A 15,202-nucleotide genomic window follows, 5' to 3' on the forward strand; every position below is an offset into this window, starting at 1 on the left:
TGATCGGGCCGGGTTCAAATATCAACAATATCCAACAGTGTTTTTCAACATCTACTTATCCCACCTTTAATTCGCAGGTTACAAAATAAAACAAGCAGTAATCCCCTGTCATGTGATTTCAAGATGGCTGCCCCCATGAGGGGACTTGCTCTATGTGAAATTTTTTGGCTACTGATATGACTGGAGTTGACTGGAGATAACTTAATTAGAATCCTGAAAAAAAAGTATCACAGTTTCCACAAACAAAAATAAAAAATAAAAAAATTAAGCAGGAAAACACTTTTAAAAATTGATAATAGTAAGAAAAGTTAATCCGGCACCAAATCAGAAAATTACAAAAGATTTCTGAAGGATCATGTGACACTAAAGACTGGAGTAATGGTTACTGAAAATTCAGCTTTGCCATAACAGAAATAAAAAATAACATTTTAAAATATATTAAAATATAAAACAGTTATTTAAAATTGTAATAATATTTCACAATATTACTGTTTTTAATCAAATAAATGCAGCCTTTGTCAACAAGATACATCTCTCAAAGACATTTAAATCTCTTACCAACCGCCAACTTTTGAGTAGTTGTAGTGTTTTCAAAAGAATGTCCATATATTTTTGTAAAACATTTATAAATAAAGGAACTACTAATTTAATTACTGAACGCAAATGCGAGAACCATAAACATGCAACATAGTTGTCAATAAAACACATCAATAAAAAGAGATTTATAATCATTTATTATTTAGCACACAAGTGAATGCATTACAACCTTTGAAGTGAACAAATTTTGTTAGGAAACAGTTGCGTAAAATTCAACATTTCTCCTTCAGCTCAACTGTATGTGAGCAGAAATGCTGAAAGGACACAAGAAGCTACAGAGCGCTAAATTGCAACGCTCATTCAACAGAGAGTGGTGCTTGCCAGAGGTCATGACACACTAAACAATGATCAAGCTAAATGACATTCATTAAAATTAGATGTTTGACACTTGTTATACATTCATTTTCAAATTAAATTCAAATAACAAATTACATTCAAATTAAGTTCCATAATTGTTATTATGAAAATATCAGTGATAGTACATGTACAGACTGAAAATAAACTCCCTAACGCCTGGCAATATCAACCATTTTGTTTTCACCTTCTACATTACCGTGACGTCCTTGTAGCACAGGAATGCATTAGCATGTGTGCTAACAGAGCTCAGGAGTGGGTGGCAGCAGAAAACTATGTAGAACATTTATCACTGCGGTGTGGCGAGGCAGAAGTGCTGTCTCAGGGCTGTGCTAAATAAAAGATGTATTTCACAGAGGAAGAGTTGCTGCACACTCATCCTTCTGCGCAGGCGGCCTTTCCCTACATCAAACCGTTTCCACCGGAGCGGGGAGGCGTTGAGAACGCAGGATCAAAGCGTCCATGAAAGATGGGTCTAGGGCGAGGGAACCGGGAGAAATTAAGGTGGGGGGTTTTGAAGGTGATACTCTCTGTGTGACAGAGATTTGAGCAAAAAAAAAAAAAAAGAAACTTTCATAAAAGCTTCACATGAAAATGCCTTTTCTGTAGGTATCCATTCAGTCACAAGGCATTAAAAGAAGACTTAATACCATGCTTATGTTTTAGATGCGTAACTGCATCTGCATACCACAACCATATCACCCTGTAGCCCAATATTGGTTGCCCACTGAAGCTAAGCAGGTTTGAGCCTGGGAAGCGTCAAAGACTATAGATTAACCCAAGACGCGTCACTCCTATTGTTTTGAATGGGAGAAAGTGCAATACACAATATGGCAGAATAAGTACCGCCTTCTAAATAAGAGCCAATCGGCGACTGGCAGATCGGCATCACGTCACTGAAGCGGCCGTTAGAAGCTTCGGTTCCTATAGAAACAGTCAGACACGCGCCTCCGAAATGAGACACAAGAGACATGCATTTAGAACTGCGCATGCGCATTAGCTTGATCCAGCCTGAAAAATACTGTTTTTTTGTCATGATTCGAGTGTTCAGAAACAAAATTTATGAGACAGTTGTTGTCAGATTTCATTGGTGATTTCAAATATGAAATTTAATCAAAAGCTTGGCAAACAGCTTTGAAGAATTTGATGTTTCCCCATTCAAAGACATAGGAGCTGCACTTGCATGCCCGAGAGGCGTTTCAAAGATGGCTGCCGAGTGAAATGACTTGTCTTTGGTAGAGTTTCCCAAAAGCTTTGTAAGCCAAAGTTGATCGTAGCTCCATTGGTGGCAATGGAGCTACGATCAACTTAAGCTTACAATGCTTTTGGGAAATGCTGCCCTGTTCAGTACCTGGATGGGAGACTCCTGGGAAAACTAGATTGCTGTTGGAAGAGGTGTTAGTGAGGCCAGTGGGGGGTGCTCACCCTGTAGTCTGGGTGGGTCCTAATGCGCCAGTATAGTGATGGGGACACTATATTGTAACAAGAACCATGCTTCGGATTAGACACTAAACCGTGGTCCTGACTCTCTTTAGTCATTAAAAATACCATGGTACTTCTCGTAAAGGTGTAGGGGTGTAACCTCGGTATCCTGGCCAAATTCCCTCCATTGGCCCTTACCAATCATGGCTTCCAAGTAATCCCTATCCACTCAATTGGCTCTATCTCTCTCTCTCATCTCATCTGATGAGCGCACTGGTGCTGTCAAACTGTGGCTGCTGTCGCATCATCCAAGTGGTGGTTGAGGAAAGACCCCCTGATTTGACTGTAAAGAGCTTTGGGTGTACTTTACACTACATAGTAAGCTCTATATGATTGATTGATTGATTGATTGATTGATTCATTCATTAATTCATTCAAAAAATTCATGAAATGACTGGAAAATTTTCTTGAAGGGTTAGTTCACCCAAAAATGAAAATTATGTCTTTAATTACTCACCCTCATGAGAGGACAGTCTTTTGTCATTTTTTTTGCACACAAAAATTATTCTCTTCACTTCATAAAATTAAGGTTGAACCACTGCAGCCACGTCAACTGTTTTAAATTAACCAATTTGAATATAAAACAAATACTCTCTGATTATGTAATCCATATGAAAGGTGCATTTCTATATATAGGCATGTTACTGTGGAGATGACTACATCTTTGCAGCTGGCACTGACTCAGAAAACACTAGTTAATTAGTAAACAATTAAAATGTTATTTTATAATAATAAACTTATATAAACTTGTTATTTTTTACGACACATTCATAATCATTATGCCAGTGCTTTGGAGCAAGCTTTATGTGTGCGCTTGAGTGCACAGAATTTTTAAGTAATTAACAGTATTTTTAAGTAATTAAATAAATGAGCGATTAGTCAACTAATACAATTTTAGTGGCATCTAGTGGTGAGGTTGCAAATTGCAACCAATGGCTCAGTCCACCGCTTGCCCCTCCCTTCCCACAGAGAGAAGCTATGGTGGCCGACTTAGGACAATTATGTTGTTGTCTGAGACAGCACAGAGTAGCCAATCAGCTCTGTAGAGCAGTTTGTCCGTTTAGGGCTACCGTAGAAACACGGCAGAGCAAAATGGCGACTTCCATGTAAGGGGACCCATGGTGCATATAGATAGAAATGGCTCATTCTAAGGTAATTAAAAACCTAACAGTTCCTTATGTAAGGTCTTTATACACCACTGAAAACATAGTTATGTACAACCCAAATTCCAGAAATGTTGGGACGTTTCTTGGATTTGAATAAAATTAAAACTAAGACTTTCAAATCACATGAGCCATTATTTTATTCACAATAGAATATAGATAACATAACACATGTTTAAACAGAGAATTTTTACACTTTTATCCACTAAATGAGCTCATTTCAAATTTGATGCCTGCTACAGGTCTCAAAAAAGTTGAGTCATGGGGGCAACAAATGGCTGAAAAAGAAAGAAATTTTGAAAAGATTCAGCTGGGAGAACATCTAGCAACTAATTAAGTTAATTGATATCAGGTCTGTAACATGGTTAGCTATAAAAAGGATGTCTTAGAGAGGTAGAGTTTCTCAGAAGTAAAATTGGGCAGAGCTGTGAAAGAGTGCGTAAAAAGATTGTATAATACTTTAAAAACAATGTTCAATACTTCCAGAAACCACTGTCAGTAAACACAATCCGCTGTGCCATCTGCAGATGCCAACTAAAGCTCTATCATGCAAAAAGGAAGCCATATGTGACCATGGTCTAGAAGCGCCATCGTGGCCTGTGGGCCAAGGCTCATTTAAAATGGACAGTTTCAAAGTGGAAAAGTGTTCTATGGTCAGACGAGTCCAAATTTGACATTCTTGTTGAAAATCGAGGACGCCGTGTCCTCTGGGCTAAAGAGGAGGTAGACCTTCCAGCGTGTTATCAGCATTGGGGCCAAGAATGGGACCAAATTTCACCACCCAAAATCCAGAAACTCATAAACTTGATGCCCAGACATCTTCAAACTGTTTTGAAAAGAAGAGGAGATGCTATATTCAACTAGAGAAATCTTTAGTCTTGGGTAGCCCTACTTATTTCCCTAAGTAAGTCTTTAAAAACAAAATTACATATTTGTTGATTTAATTGTCAGGCTACAGAACTTGATATAGTTATACAGTAAAGATATATTTACCTAACTAGACAGTGTTGGGGAAGCTACAAACTAGTCATCATTTTAAATAATTACACTACAGTCAAGCTAATGCTATAATAAAAGTAGTTAAAATTACAAACTACAAACAGTTATTTAATATTTTACGGGGCAAAAATGTTAGACTGGCCTATATAAATCATAATTTAAACCAGAATGACAGAATAACATTTGAACAGTTAAATTTATAATAAATATAACACCTAATTTACATAACCAAAATCATAATACATAGTATAGATACTGTTTGTTTCCTCAGATTGGACATTAAAACAGCAATGTACAGTGCTACTCGATAAAGTACCTTGTTACTAGAAAAAGCTACACTATTAAGAAAATAACTGAACTGCTGTCATGCTGCTAAAAAATTTAGGCAGTTAATAGTGTCACTACTTAAGGTTAACTATCCCCCAACACTGCTGTAAAGTTCTCTTTTGAAGTACCATCTAAAAGAAATCCATTGTTTTTAACTTTCAAAACACCAGAAAACCTTAATCAGAGTCGTTTGGTTCTAGGCTTAATTAGCAGGGTCATCGCCGCCTGCACCTCCACTGAAACACTGTCACTCGATGAAGCTAAAAAGGGAAGATGAGGACAACATCCACAGCTTTCCGGAGGAGGGTCAAAAGCACCGGTGCCTCCATCTGTGCACTGGATCCAATTTAAAGCAAATCTACGGCTGCAGTTCTGCTGGAAATCTCTTATTGGGTTCCCCTGCTAGTGCGGAGGGCAGGGCTCCAGCAGACAGCAGCTTGTGTTTATAGTGGAGGACACATAGGGGGACACGATACGGTCCCTGTGCTCAAGTGGCATCTGGGTAGGAGCTGTTTACGAAAACGTTACACGGCTACATTATTGCAGGATGGAGTTACGGAAGGCAATGGTCTGTTAATGTACACTGCTTGTTATTTCTCAGTTATGGCTCTATGAAGTCAGGACATTACAAAGTCCTCATTTAAAGCCGAGGAGCCTGCTTGGCTTTATTAGTTCTGTCTTAACAGGAGAGGTTATATTGAAGGAGATTAATACAAACAGACAGAGCACAGTGGTAACAAGCAAATGAGGCCCTTTTCATGTCAAAAAAAAAAGAAAAAAAAGAAAAGAAAAATGCACATGTAATTATAATCAGCATTAGTGTCTCCGTTATCATTACATACTCTGTCCTCACTTCCCCTGTCAGAGAATCCCAGCAGTAACTCTGAGAATCACTAAACTTTACACAAAACAATCTGATTAATAGCTCTGCATTGGAAAATTGCATAGCTATTTTTTTATTCATTTGGCAGATGCTTTTATCCAACTTACAATGCATTCAAATTTCCCTGGGAACTGAACCCATGTGGTAAACTAGTTAAACCTTGACCCGATGACTTCAAAATTGGAAAGTTGTTCTGGGTTTCATTCTGCTTTCTAAACACTGGCTAGTCAGAAATCATGAGATTAATAATCACCATTCTATTGAAAAGCCTAGTTTTTAACAGTAAAAAATAAAATGTTTGTGTAAACTCCTTATATACCCAACGGTTGAAAAGTTGGTGGTAGGTAAGATTATTTTAATATTTTTGAAAGAAGTCTCTTGCTCAGCAAGAATACATTTATTTGATAAAAATGCAGAAAAACAGTAATATTGTGTTTTTTACAATTTAAAATAACATATTATTTTAATATATTTTAGAATGTATTTTATTCCTGTGATGGCAAAGCTGAATTTTCAGCATCATTACTCCAGTCTTTAGTAGGGGTGGGAATCGGAGGGTACCTCACGATACGATACGATCACGTTAAATGGCTCACGATAGATTCTGCGATAATCGATATATCGCTAGACAATCTTATAATGATACATTGCGATATTGGTCTTAATATGAAAACAAAATGCACATGAAAAGGTTAAGTGCAGGTTAACGGATAAATCTGATCTTATATGTACATTTAATAGAGTTCACGTCACCAAAAGAAAGAAATATGAGGTGCATTTTATTGACCATCAGTTAATTTCAAAATCAAAGACTGCAATAGGAGAGAGCGGCAACAGCTCTGGTATAAGGTCTCATTACTTTTAATGAAGATAATTGTGTGTTATGCGTCTGCGACTTACTTTCACTTTCATATGTGGCAGTTTGCGTGTCAGCTTGCTGAGGAGATCTGCGGCGATGTGTGATGCAGTAGCGTTGTCATATCTGACTCTCACATGTTTCAGTTTTAGTATTTTTGGGAGAAGTAAAATTTACATATGTAGTTTCAACAACCAGATGCATTTAGGCTGAACATAGACAGTTTTGACTGGAATGCGTCCCAGACCATCTCCTGAAATGGTTTGAGCGATCAGATTTAAATCCGTCTCAAATGCGTTTTTAGGCATTTAGGCATTTAGACCTGGTCTTTTCACGATCAGATAGCTGTCCGATCAGAGAAAATGCATGAAGTCACCAGGCGCAAACAGACCCTTTGACGTTCTTCAAGCGCTTAGATATACACGGGAGCGTTCAAAAGCAGGCTTCTATCAGAGGATCCCTAATATATGCTTTCAAATGCTCCCGTGTAAGCGCTCAGTGAAGACCGTCAAAGATGTCTACGACTATTACATCAATGTTATAAAAGTGCGTCAAGACTTTGAACTTAAACGTGGCTGGGGCATCTATTTTACTCACACTGCTGTCTGCCATCCTGTTAATAATGATTCTCATATCGCACAGAGGATGACGATATATCGCCATATCGATATTTTGTCCCACCCCTAGTCTTTAGTGTCACATGATCCTTCAGAAATCATTCTAATATGCTGATTTGGTGCTCAAATGTGCTGAGTATTCTTTTTTTTATTAAAGTTAAAAACGTCTCAGGTTACGTATCTAACCATAGTCTGAAAGCAAAACTATCCAACAACTATTGGCCGACGACACCCTATGATGTAATATGGCGCGACCCGGAAGTATAAAGGAGCGCCTGGAGAAACAGCTAGCATCTATCGTCTTGATGGACTGCTCTGCAGGCAGGCAGCCCGAAGCATGGCAAGGAAAGGCAGAGTCTCGTCCCCTGGTTCTCAGGGAACTATGGTTACATACATAACCTGAGACGTTGCCTTTCGAAAGGGAACTCGCTCTGCATTGATTACGCAATGGGGAACAATATACCCATGCCGCCATGCTTGAAGAGAGTGCATGCCAAATAATATGGCTGACAAACGTCAAGCAGTTTCGAAGGAAACGCTTAGCAACTCACCCACGGGTCACACCAGGCTGTCAGTGACAGCATTCCCTCTGGCCAACAGCCCAAGATGAGCCTACAGAAGGCCTTCCAGAGAGAGAAGGCCTACTAAGGCCGCTAGAGGCATCTGAGACCAACTTTTCTGCAGACAAAGTGGTTTCTTTAAGGGAATGAGGCAAGGGAACCGAAGGGAACCCCATCCAGTCACTTGAGGGGAACAAAGTCACCCCCAATGCCACCAGGGAGGCCGACCTGGTCTATCGTAAGACAAGCTTAGTCTTGGCCAATCCCTGTCTGAATACAGAATCTCAAAAACGCATCCTTCACAGAAGGGAGTGGGTAAAAGTGACTGCAAAAGGGTAGGAGAAACTCAAACCCATGCGTAGAGATGGGCATCCTGGAGAGCAGAACTCAGCTGAGTGCTATGAACCCTCATATTGAGGGGAGTATGATCCACTCATCCTAGGATCTACTCAGCGCTTAATTAATGCACTGAGGAGGCTGTGCGCTAAACACCTGATGCTTCAGGGGAGCACAAACCAGCCTACGGCTGAATCTTAGGAGGAGGCCTAATTAAGGCCTACCACCATGATCAGCTTAGGGAGCTAAGCACTATTACGTACATAACCCGAAAGAGAGGTACTAAGCTCACCTAACAGGTAGACCATGCAATGGGCACATACTCATGGAGGCCAAGAGGGCCAACAGCATGAAAGTAACTGAATATGATACAGAAGTATATTCAGAAAGTGGCCTGGAGGGGCCACCCTGAACATCTGTCTTGCTGGCAGCAGACAGGCAACTTCATTCGCAGCATAAGAGGCTGTAAAGTGCCCGCATGATAATCTACCCAACACAATCCAACAAGCAGTGTACTCGGTAAAAACACATTTTTACTCTTTCAAGCAAGAGGAGTACAACATACGGCAACACGCAGTCGAGGAAGGCCCGTGCGGGCCTATCACCTCAACAAACACATGGCATCAACTCGTGGCAGTGTTCTTAGGCACCGAAGAATGATAAATAACTGACATGAAAGGGGGTTAAATATCATCTGGGCCTCTGGCCAACCAGAAGTGTATATAAAGGTTCTCAGAGAGAAATATACGTCAACATAAGCCACTATGTTGAAAAAGGCGGCCCATAGGGCCTAGAAGCCTTTAGACGTATGGCATAAGTCCAGTGGCCATCTCAAGGAGCATTGAAAAGATACACCTTAGACTAGGTGGCTATTAGCTCAACTAGCGTAGGATCAGGCTCAGGGAGACGGATGCAGTTCACACCAAACCTCAGTAAGGTTTCACCACAGCATACGCCCTGAGGGGCTAGCCACTCAAAGTACTCGGAAAAGCACCATAAATTCTCACAGCGAGAAGAGTACTCAGCTGAACTCCAACATGCTACGCAGGAGGCCCATAGGGCCTACCTTAGTAAACACGTGGCATCAGCAGGTGGCGACCATAACAATACCAACCATTAGGTCATGCATTCAAATATTAGTTTCTACAAGGAGTGCATATTACGCTACATACTCCAAGAGAGGCCTGCTTAAGGCCTACTCAACAGAGATGGGGCGTGGCTGATTGTGGTATTGGATTCACAAGCATCCTGCCAGTATGTCAGCTAAAAAGGAGGCCTATAGGGCCTACAATCTCAGCAACAAGTGACATTCAGCCCGTTTGTCCGTATAACACACACTGAGTCAACATGTAAACTAAAAGGAGGCCTTATTAGGGCCTATCATAGTAAACGTGGCATCAGCCAGTCCAAGACCATATCAACCATCAGGCCATACATTCAGTGGAAAACCTTTCACGCACTACTTAGAGAAGGAATGCACATTACGCCGCCATACTCCACGAGAGGCCTGCTTAAGGCCTGCTCAATAGAGGTGGGGCGTGGCCAATGGTGGTATGGGTTCTCAGATTCCCAGGCATCCTGCCAACAAGTCAGCTAAAAAAAGGAGTTTTTTTTAAAAAAAAAAGGAGGTTTGTATTTTTTAAACCAAAGTTTCTAGTTTAAAAAAAAAAAAAAAAAATCCCAAACTAAGTTTTCAGTTTACTTCTACCTCCGTATATCTAAAAGAGAAATCAATGTTGCTGGGCTTGATTAGCTTACGTCCACCCCTGCCTGAGACTTAAGTCACTCAAAAGCTTGACATGAGTCAATACATGCCAGTTTCTGGTTCAGACTACTGATTACTGATTAGAGGGAACTGGCACTATTTTTGGCCAATGGGAGTTTTTTTTTTTTTTAAATCAAATTCCAGAGCTAGATAGATGCTCTGAGTGACACAGTCATATGTGGCCTGGTAGGAACTGTGAGCAGAATCCAAAGGACCGGATCTGAGGCCCGCAGCTGAGTGCTGATTGAGTGAGCTCTCACACTGTGAATCTCCCACTAGCTGCATCCTCTCTACTGTGTTTAATGTTTCCACTAGGCTTTACGACACTAGTGAACGACAATAGGGGCTAAAAACAAATCTTCATGTCACAGTTCATCTTGCTAAGAGAGAAACAGGCAGACAGAGACATAGAGAGATAGAGACAGAGGATGTCCTTGATGCAAAGACCAGCTTACACTGACATGAATTTCTATGCTGTATATTTTGAAAACTATATTCAGGAAAATGTGATGACATCTAACAACGTAGAATAAGGAAAAGAGAAAATGTACAATTAAATATATTCTCACTCCTGACCTACCCTACAATACAGAGGGCGACTGGTTATCACGAGTGGATAATAGGGTCATTGGCCTAGATCGTTATTAATTATCTTATTAAAAGAGGGACTCAATTTCCTTTATCTTTTTCATCCACTTGTCTGTTAACCATGAAATCATCTCATTTGGACTTGCTGCACATTAAATTAACCTTATCCTGGTCTGGCAAATTGCTGGACAGGTTATTCTAATATTATAAGTGCTACACCACGGCTATTCAAACTGAATTTATCGAAGGTGGTGATCGTATTAGAGGTCACTGACTTCACCTTAAGCAGTGAGACAACACATTATGTTGAACACTTGTCTTTATTACCAATCTGTATAATCTACATTCAAAGAGGAATTAGAACTTTTAACTTTTAGACATCGTGCACGTCAAGGAAACTGCACACGTCATATTATACATGTATATGAATCATTTACATTTTCTACAAGCTTAATCACTACTTGTATCTTAGCTATTAACAATGGCTTTTCTTTTCTCTCCATACATTTACTTGTCTTCAGCTGTGCACCTGCAGATAAGCAAACCAGGGGATCTACATCACAGTTCAGTTAAGAGAGAGAAGTATGCATTTTAAAATACCTACTAGGATGTGATGTGTGATTGTACAGAACTACGGATAGCAGAAAAATGCAATCAAAACAGATCCTTTGAAAGTTACAAGGATTGACCAATCAGCATCCAGGATCAGAACCAGGACTGCCATGCACCTGCTTTAACAAAAGGTTAATATAAGGAAATGAAATATAATTTTGATTCAATTTCAATTTTTAAATTGTATAATTTTACATGTATATATATATATATATATATATATATATATATATATATATATATATATATACACACACACACACACACACACACACACACACACACACACACACACACACACACACACACACACACACACACACACACACACATTTTGGGCTAGTTTTTGTTTGTTTTTGTTTGAAATATGCTCACCGAGTCTGCAAATATGTGATCAAAACCACAGTAACAACATAATTGTAAAATATTATATCAATTTAAAATGACTGCTTTCTTCTATTATAATACTTTATTAAAATGTTATGTATTCCTGTGATGGCAAAGCTTAATTTTCAGCACCCATTACTCCAGTATTTAGTGTCACATAATCCTTCAAAATAAAGTTGAATATGCTGATTTGATATTCAATACATCTTTCTCATTATTATCTGTGAAAATAATTGTTCTGTTTAATTTTGTGTGGAAAACACAATAGTGTCTTTAGAAGATTCTATCAGAGACAGTTTAAATGAACAGCAATTATTTGAAATAGAAACATGGTGACCCCAAACATGTAAATGGTAGTATATTATATATTTAGCAATAAAAAAGACCTCCCAAATTAATTGTAAATGAAATCATTATTTGTGAAGTTGTAGTCAAAATCCTCTTAGCTCAAAAAACTTCAATTTATTTCAAAATACTTGACGTCACCTAGAACAACTTCAGTTATGGCAGATACATAGCCTCTTGAGGCGCACTGAGCCAACAGCCTTGACGTCACTTTATTTACCTTTTTTTACATTTACTATATAGACTTTTGTCTAAAAATATTAAAAATGTTTACAAATTATACATCTTTTGACAGTTCTAAAGGGTTTAGTGTCAATCTACGGTGTCTGTTTGCACTGTTTGTACTATTATAATTTTAGACATAGATTTAAACATAGAGGGGAACCTCAGACTACAAACACAAATTGATTGTTTTCTATTGTTTGAGGCTTCTGCCAGCACCACTAGTCCTGAAAAATAGGGGACACCAAGGAGGCACAATCAATTTATCAATGAACATTCTATTGTCCAAGTCATCTTAAAAAGCCAAAGCAATTTAGGAACACTTTGTTCTCTGAAAGATCTCTTACTCAGAGGCCAGCTAATCAAATGTCCAAGGAGTCTATGTTCAGAGTCACTGGTCAAGCTCTCCACACACTTAAGGTGGGGAGGAGAGGAGAGGATCTCTAAGTCGTCATTACTATATTGCTGCCCAGGGCACATGGTCCTCTGGACATGGCTGAAATCATTTCCGTTTGTCTTCAGGGACAGGTACTTATTCATCCGCACCTTAACTTGCTGCAGCAGAGCATGCCCTCCAGAGGGACCATCAACCATGAAGTTCTTTTCACACACAACTACACTCTATTTCTTCAACTTATATCTCGCTCCCTCTCTCTCTTTAACCCACTCACAAACACAAATGCTCTGTTCCAAACATAGTGAGCACTGAACAGCCTACGCAGACATTTTAAGGCATCATATGTTCCAGAACACAAACATTTTAATTACGCTGCCTGCTAAGATACTTTGTTTTAGCAATGCTTGTATTATTCACATAGAAGTCAACCTCGGGATGCATTATGACAATCACAGTGAAAAAAAAATTTGCAGGTATATTAGGCTACTGCCACTTTAAATCCTCATGCATGGATCCAATATACTCACACATCCGATTTTGACCCAACTGTCTGCATTCACTTAAGTTTTAACCGACCATGTTTATGTAAACCTTGAATGTATTTGACAGTTTAACTGCAATAAGACATGAAAGACAGCTTAGTTCAGTGCTGTGTGACCGCCTGCTTTCTGTGCCTACGCTTCAGGTGTGTGCACATAGTAAAGACAATATCAGCATGTTAGTAAAATCATTTGATAGTATAAATTGGCATGCGTGCAAATAATAGCCTAAACTTTTGTGATGAAGAAGAACTAAATGAAAGTAAGACACTCTACCCGCACCTGAAAAACGTGAGCTCGCCAGTGTGGGGACTTTTTGTATTCCATAAAAAAGACAGTGGTAGACATCCCAGACTACAGGAAGTGCTGATCAGTTTTTTTTGTTTTTTTTTGTACGCTTTTGTACAGTTATGCTTATAAACTCTCTCTCTGTCTACCTACACTCATATTTTGAGTGTGATTCATTCAAAATAAACAAAGCAATAGAAGAATTTAAATGACAGCATTTTTAAAACATGTCCATAGGTAACACAATAATATTGTTATGAACAAATACTTTATTTATAGAAAGACAGTACACTCCTATTATTATAAATGGGAGAAAGTGCAACGTGCAATATGGCAAGTCCTGCCTTTTAAATAAGAGCCAATCAGCTATTGGTAAAGTCATTGCGTCACTGCAGCTGCCGTTAGAAGCTCAAGTTGCTATAGCAACAGTCAGATGTGCACTTCCTATAGAGACACATGCTTAAGACTGAAAGTCTGAAAATTGCAGTTTTTTGTCATGATCCGAGCATTTAGAAACCAAAATTATGAGACAGTTGTTGTCAGATTTCATTGGTGATTTCAAATATAAAATGTAATCGAAAGCTTAGTGAACAGCTTTGGAGAATTCAATGTTTCCCCATTCAAAGAGATAAGAGCTGCACTTGCATGCCCGAGAGGCGTTTAAAAAATAGCCACCGAGTAAAATGAATTCTTTTGACCACGATAATCATGTAGTGAAATTTGTTTTACCGTGACAGCCCTAGCAACATGCTATCATCATTCATAATTAGAATAAAATCAGTGGGTCGCCCATTCAAAGCACTATTTGTGTATGATTCAGAGTTGTAGAGCGTTAGTCAATTCACCCTTTGACGGGAGTTTGACTGACAGGCGATCTGATCAATCGTAACACCAAATCCTTGAAAAATGGTGTGTACTGACGTCTTTCTGTTGTTGAAACAACATACCCTCTGATGTTCATTCACATTTATTTCATGCAAAAACTAGGACGAGATGATTGGTTTATGTGTTGCTTGAACTGAAGCGCAACACCGATCTGTTCGACACATTAAAGAGGCACAAAACGGTATTTATTGTTTGAATTTCTTTTAAAAAAATAAAATAAAATTGAAAGCTAAGACCAGAGTTGGTTACTTTTGGTTACGTTTCATACCAAAAGTAATCACCTCTGTCTTGTCTGTCGGTGCGTTGTCAGTGTGCTTTAGGTTCACAATGTATTTTTAACTGCATGAGACCATGAATTTTGGCATGAGATTGCCATGGCTTGTCGGACATAGCAACTAAGGGAGTAACTAAGGGGGGTGGATCTTTGCGAAGGGTTAATTTATATTATTATCATCTTATGTTTTTCTTTTATTGTCCATTAAATTCTTTTCACACATTTAGTGTTTTTCTATTTTCTATAACTTTTCTAACACCAACATATACACCAAATGGTCAGAAACAACTTTCTCATTGTATGACCATTTAAATGCAACAAATACAATTCTTAATATATTATTATTCTTTCTTATTGGTAGAATGTACTGTAGTTATGACTAAAACATCCATCTTAAAACATGCTTTGTTTTACCTCCCATCAATCTTTCCCTGGCTGGCGTGGGTAATTAGCTTTATGATTGTGGAAAATATTCAGTGCCCCTCGATCAATGAAAATTGCTCTTATCTGGTGGCTGGGCAACTGCCTGACTAACAGCAGGCAAATTCCCACTCTTGTCTACTCTGCTCCTGTCAAAACCTACCATATCATGAAACATGTTAACTTTACCCAGTTTGTTCGGTCAGTAAAATGCATTGCAAGACCAAAATGCAATGGGTAAAGGCTCAAGGGAAGGTATATGCTCAAAAAAAAAAAAAAAAAAGAATAACAGCTTGAGGCCTCTTG

At 38.8% G+C, this 15,202-nt stretch overlaps 1 protein-coding gene across 1 annotated transcript in view; it reads right to left on the bottom strand.

Annotated features, from left to right (window-relative positions):
• The window catches only part of grid2 (glutamate receptor, ionotropic, delta 2), a 495,660-nt gene that overhangs the window by 182,525 nt on the left and 297,933 nt on the right, over positions 1–15,202 (bottom strand). The window lies entirely within an intron of this gene.

This window comes from Chanodichthys erythropterus, chromosome 9 (genome assembly GCF_024489055.1).
Source record: "Chanodichthys erythropterus isolate Z2021 chromosome 9, ASM2448905v1, whole genome shotgun sequence".
Lineage (NCBI taxonomy): Eukaryota > Metazoa > Chordata > Actinopteri > Cypriniformes > Xenocyprididae > Chanodichthys > Chanodichthys erythropterus.